General features: G+C 34.6%; 1 pseudogene; it reads right to left on the reverse strand.

Annotated features, from left to right (window-relative positions):
- Positions 1–6,799: 6,799 nt before the first annotated feature.
- On the reverse strand, positions 6,800–6,891 carry LOC132693371 (small nucleolar RNA U3; annotated as a pseudogene).
- Between the last annotated feature and the right edge of the window lie 206 nt (positions 6,892–7,097).

Below are 7,097 nucleotides of genomic sequence, written 5' to 3' on the forward strand. Positions count from 1 at the left end.
GTGCTTTATTATTAATCTCATGACACGTGTGTGTGTGTGTGCGTGTGCGCACACATTCATAGTATTTTGCAGAGATAACTTTATCAATAACTAAAATAAGGGAAAGCAAGAATAATCTCATTGAAAGAAAATAAAACCCTCAAAATGATTCAATATATAGGAACTAATAAGAAATGAAAGATTTATGGAGAAGTTCATGATAAAGTTTATGTAAAGACCTTAAAAGTGGGAAGACACACTGTGCTTTTAACTGGAACACTTCATGTCATACGAATGGCAATTATCACCTAATTTCTAAAATGATTTCAAATATAGTCCCTTCAGAATGTTCTTGAAACACAGCAAATGGTTCTAAAGTGTATGTGGAATAACAAATGTGTGAAAAGAGCCAATAAATAGTATCCAAAAAATAATAATAATGAGATGGGAACTCCCAGCTGGATATAAACAATAAATTATCCAGTAAATAGTTTGAAACATTTGGCTCTGCAGTTAGGAATAAAATGTGATAGCCTTACCTCAAACTCAACAATAAATTCCAGATGGATTAAAGACACAAATGCAAACATAGTAATCCAAGAGTGTGAAAGACTACAGAAAAATGTAGCTTTATAATTTTGGAATAGGAAAGGCTTTTCCAAGCATGCCATAAATCCTGAATACCATAAAACAAAGGTTAAAATATTTAAAACTACATAAAGATATTTAAAACTACATAAAGACAAATGGCAAACTAGGGAAAATGTTCTGCAACACATATGACAAAGTATTAATAGTCTTAATATAAAGAGCTCCAACAAATCAATAAAGAAAAGACAAAGAATCCAAAAGAAAAATAAGTTAAAAAACAAACAAGCATGAAAATGTATTTTACAATGGCAGAGTTAAAGTAGACAATAGATATACATTTACCCTCACTAATAATGCATGGAATACAAATTCAGGCATTAAGAAGACAATGATTTTTTTTTTACATGTACAAATATTTATAACACTTTCTTGCCAAGGTTATAGGAAACAGAGACCAATAATTACTTGGAGATAATGTATTTGAGTACAATCTCTTTGTAGGGTAACCTGAAAAAATCTATTTAAATGCATTGGTTCAGATAGAGCAAATCCACTTCTGGGACTTACCCCATGTAACATTCTAACAAATGTTATAACATAGTTATAAGAGGGGGAAGTGTTAATAAGGGGAAATAGCTAAATAAATAAACATTATGTGACTGTTAGACAGGAGCTGGATAGATAGATGGAAAAGATAAAAGCAACTTCCAGAAAAACTTCTAGGTTTATATGTATTGTGAATTCTGGGCTAAACAATTTACATGGATCATCTCATTTAATCTTCAGAACACTGATCATTTAGTATATCAAAACATTTATTACAAAGATATTTTCCTTCAGGGTGACTCGATGGCTCAGTCAGTTAAGCATCCAACTCCTCATTTCGGATCAGGTCATGATCTCACAGTTCATGGGATTGAGCACTGCACTGACAGAGCCTGCTTGGAATCCTCTCGTTCTCTGCCCCTCCCCTGCACATGCACTGGCACATGTGTGTTCTCTCTCTCTCAAAATAAATAATTAAAAAAAAACCCAAATATATCTTCCTGGGGTGCCTGGGTGGCTCAATTAAGCTTAGGACTCTTAATTTTGCCATAGGTCATGATCCCAGTGTTGTGGGATCGAGTCCCGCATTGGGCTCTGTGCAAGGCATAGAGCTTGCTTAACATTTTCTCTGTCCCCCGTCTCTCATGTTTGCACTCTCTCTCTCTCTCAAAAAAAAAAAAAAAAAAAAAAAAAAAAAAAGATAATAAAACAATTAAACAATAGTAATTAAATCATGACATCACTACTGGATGAATATATAGTCTCATCAATACAATAGAATAGAGTCCAGTAGGGGTGACTGGGTGGCTCAGTGAGCCGGGTGTCCCATTCTTGATTTCAGCTCAAGTCATGATCTCATGGTTCTTAGGATTGAGCCCAGTGTTGGGCTTTGTGCTGACAATGTAGAGCCTGCTTGGGATTCTCTCTCTCTCTCTCTCTCTCTCTCTCTGCCCCTCCCCTGCTTGCTCTCTCTCTTTCTCTCTCAAAATAAATAAATAAACATCCAAAAAAAAAAGTCCAATAAAGTACTCAAATGCTATAAGAATCAAGTATTAGATAAAGGCAGTGTTCAAATCAATTGGGAAAAGATAGATTAGTCAACAATGGAAATAATTCAAGAAAAATCTAATTGTATCCATACCTCACACTTTGTGCCAAAATAAATCCCAATGATCATGTATTTAGCAAACATTTAGCAAATATCTGAAAACAAGCAAAGCACTTGATATCAGAAAAATACAAAAGAAGACACAGAAAAATACATTGATAATCTGGGATTACATAATACTCCTCAATATGACACTAAACTCAAAACCACATAAAATACAGATTTATTTGGCTTAAAATGTAATTGAAACTTTCCTCATCACAAATTAAAATAATAAAACTGAAAGGTATGTGTCAAATTAGAAAACAAATAAATACCTCACATCATAGACAAAAGATGAAAATAGAAAAATATATAGAAAAATAAAATATGTCAATAATATAATAGTTTATAGGAAAAGAAATGTAAACTGTTCTTAAGCTTAAAATAAGAGGTTCATAGGGATGCCTGGGTGGCTCAGTAGGTTGAGCATTGGACTCTCGGTTTTGGGTTAGATCATGATTCCAGGGTCTTGGGATTGAACCCCATATTGGGCTCTGTGCTGATCACGGAGCCTGCTTAAGATTCTCTCTCTCTCTCTCTCTCTCTCTCTCTCTCTCTCTCTCTGTCTCTCTCTCTCCCCTCTGCCCCTCTCCCATTCAAGCACTCTCTCTCAAATACAAAATAAGAACAAATAAAGAAAATTCTAAAAAAAAAAAGAAAGAAAGCAAAGAGTTTCATAATAAGGGAAGTGGAAACTAAATCTATCTTAAGATACCATTTCTGACCCATGAGATTGGCAAAAATCCAAAACTTTGACAACTACTCTTGGCAGGACCGTGGAAACAGACATTCTTCCATCACTGTTTGTGGGGAATTCTTTATACCCAGCCACACTAGACTTCTTTTCATGTCCTTCCTTAGGAACTTCCCCTGAAGTTTTCTTTGTGCCATGCCCAGGAACTCCTATTTTATTCGTGAGAGCCAAATTTAACATCACCTTCAGAAGGAAGTCTTCTCTACCCTTACCTCCCACCCCTAATTGTTCTGCCATAAGTGCTCATAATCCCCTTTCATAGCATCTCTCATAAATGGTATTTATTAACCTAGGATTTTTTTCCCCATTCAAATCCAAGATTTATGAGATGAGTAAAATTTGCTATCATCTCCTCCAATACTAGCCACCTACTTGGTACAATTGTACTGAAATTAAAGAATACACTTTTACTTGTGTGCACCATTTAATTCACTTCTCTTAGTCTCTGTTTCCTCAAGAAAATACATGTCTTTGGGATATTGTGACTATTGATACTCTAAAGCACATAAACCTGGATCCAGAGTAAACCCTCAAAAACGGGAAGATATTCCAAGTTTAATTATGATATCCTTACCAGTGCAGCATGTTTCTGGTTGACATCTGATTGGTCAATAGTTGCCAAACATCAGTTATCCTTATCTCTGCCTCACTAGTGTTCCAAGAGCTTTGCTCTCTCGAAACTCTTATTTACTTAATTTTTCTTTACTGTGACTGACTTCTTAAAATTAACTGTCTGTTTTAACCTCATACCAAATTAATCTCCACAAATTATTTGTTTTTGTAATATATTTTTTGCAATGAATCATTATCTAATAAAAAAATGTTTTTGGTGACCAACTAAAATCGTCATGAGAAGGGGCTACTTGACTCAGTCTTTGGAAATTGCTGAGATAGATAATCGCTTCATGTTTATTATTTTCTTTCTATGCATGTCTCAATTGCACCTATGAAAGTTATTTATCTCTGTGTTTATCTTCATCATTAACTGGGATCTCTAAGGGCAGGAATTGTGACTGTAAATCCTGTTGCCAGTGATTACCAAGATACTTTCCCAGAACAGCAGCTCAGTAAAGGTTTGCTAAATGAATTAAACAGCTTTTGAGTACCTACATTGATTAAGGAATGCTTAAGGAGTGCTAGAGTGTTGGCAGAATTCAAAGAATATATTATGAGTATATAGTTAATTTTCATGAGTGCTAATAGTAGTAAAGATAAATAACATTCAGTTCAAAATTACACTCAAGCTATACCTTAAAAAACAAGGTGTGAATTATTAACAGGTGTGTGTTAATGCTTGTATTTTCTGGCATATAGGTTATGTATATGCTTTGTATAAAACTCAAAAGTACCGACATGGTTGCAATGACAAGTAAATCTAATCTCTGTTTCTGTTCTCTCAGTTTGTCTACCCAGAAATAATATGGTACCAGTTTCTCCAGGGCACCACCACCTGGAGATATTCTATGCATACAGAATTAAGATTCTGATTTAAGGTATAAGGAAATGCTGGTAAAAGGCATTTCAGGAAGAGAGGATTGTAAATGCAAAGCCAAGAAGGTGGGAAAGTGAGAAAAAGGTAATGACTGAAATTATAATAGAATAGAAAATAGTGAAAATAAGTTGATGGTGTATACTGTTCCTGGAAATTCATAGAAATGGCAATACAAATGTTTTTAAAATATGAGGATAATTAATAAGACATATTTATTTCATTTACATTTCTTTTTTCTTTTTCTTTTTTGAGCTTGGGCATAATATAATTTTATTCTGGTATCAGGAAAAAGAAGAAAATTATCTTAACAAATTTATATCATTCAGCCATAAAAAAGAAACAAAATCTTGGTATTTGCAACAACGCGGATGGATCTCGAGTGTAATGCTAAGTGAAATAAGTCAGTAAGAGAAAGACAAATACCATATGATTTCACTCATATGTGAAATTTAATAAACAAAACAAAGAAAGGGATAAAAGAAGAAAGAAACCAAAAATCAGACTCTTAACTATAGAGAACAAACTAGTAGTTACTGGAGGGAAGGTGGGTAGGGGATGAGTGAAATAGGTGACGAACATTAAGAACACACTTATCATGACAAGCAGTGAGTCACGCATAGAATTGTTGAATCACTATATTGTACATCTGAAATAAATATAACACTGTATGGTAACTACACTGGAATTAAAACAAAAAAAGAAATACTCAGGGTGGCTCCGTCTGTTAAGCATCCAACTCTTGATTTCAGCTCAGGTCATGGTCTCATGGGCTCATGAGATTGAACCCCTCATTGGGTTCTGAGCTGATGGTGCAGAGCCTACTTGGGATTCTCTCTCCCTCTCTCTGCCCCTCCCCCACTCACTCTCTCTCAATCCCTCTCTCTGTCTCTCTCAAAATAAATAAAAAACATTTAAAAAATCTTAAAAAAAAAAAAGAAATACTCAAATGATGAAAACATGAAAAGAAGAAAAGAAACAAAAAAAAAATCATGGTCTTGTTTTGGCCACTATGAAGGAAAACGGTGCTCTTATACTTTGTTGGAAGTATAAATTGGTATGTCTACAGAAGGAAATTTGCCAATAAAAATTAGGATATTATTTATTTATTTTTATTTTTAAATAATTTTTTAAAACATTTATTTATTTTTGAGAGACAGAGACAGAACATGAATTGGGGAGGGGTAGAGAGAGGTAGGGATAGAGGATCTGAAGCAGGCTCTGTGCTGACAGCAAAGAGCCCCATGCAGGGCCTGAACCCATGAACCATGAGATTATGATCTGAGCTGAAGTAGGACACGTAACTAACTGAGCCACCCAGCCGCCCCTTTTTATTTTTTAAAAATGTTTATTTATTTTGAGAGAGAGAGAGAGAGAGATTGAGAGAGAGAGCAAGCAGGGGAGGGGAAGAGAGAGGGAGAGAGAGACTCCCAAGCAAGCTCTGCACTGTCAGCACAGAGCCTGATGCAGGGCTTGAATCCACGAAAGCATGGGAACAAGCCCTGAGCCAAAATCAAGAGTTGGACACTTAACTGACAGAGCCACCCAGGTACACAGATGATTAGCATTTTAAATGCATTTACTCTGATCCAGAAATTCCAATTCTAAGACTTTATCCTCCAGATACTCACACATATGAGTAATGATATCCATGCAAGAATATTTATTGCAACATTGTTTAAAAATCGCAAAACCCTGGTAGTCTAAATGCCCCCAATAACAGGCTGGCCGAATAAATTGAGTATGTGTTAATTCTAGGAACACTATGTCATCTTTATAAAGAAGAGAGTTTTCCAAAAATTAATATGAATGACCACCAAAATATTTAAATACAAAAGGTGAGATAAGGGAAATGTGTATAGATCGTTCCCATTTGAGACAAGAAAAAGGATGGTTATAGTGTGTACACACACACACACACACAAACACAAACACGCATATATCTGCCTATCTACGTAAATGGACACATACTTAGTTGGGCTTATAATACTTCCAATCAAATACAAAAGAAATTGCCAAAGTGGTAATAGAAACTAAGTACATGGAGAAATAGAAGGGAAAATTACTGTACACTTTAATTCCACTCATAGCTGTTCAAATTTATAATTATTGAGGAAGCAAATATTTATTGAGTGTCTACTAAATGCCTGGCACGTAGGTAGTTGCTGGAGATAAAGCACTTACTTTTGTGGAGTTTACATTGTACATAAAGATATTATAAAAACCTTCAAAGCTCATAGGACAAATATGATCAATTGGCTAAAATAAATAGCACTTATTTTTTATTTCATCTATGTACATAAATAAAATAGTTGTTTCAGCCCTTGCTCTTTTTCAAATCTAGTAACAAACTATAGAAATGATTCCCAAAAGTATACTCTTTCTTTTTCAAATCTAAAACTGTTTTTGTTTTTATAATAAAATACAAGCATTAAAAAATTGTTTTTTTAACATCAATTTTAATTAAAATTTTTAAAATGTTTACTTATTTTTGAGAGACACAGAGAGACAGAGCGTGAGTGGGGGAGGGGCAGAGAGAGAGGGAGACACAGAATCCAATCTGAAGCAGGCTCCAGGCTCCAAGCTGT

Source organism: Panthera onca, chromosome B1 (genome assembly GCF_046562875.1).
Source record: "Panthera onca isolate mPanOnc1 chromosome B1, mPanOnc1 haplotype 2, whole genome shotgun sequence".
Classification (NCBI taxonomy): Eukaryota; Metazoa; Chordata; class Mammalia; order Carnivora; family Felidae; genus Panthera; species Panthera onca.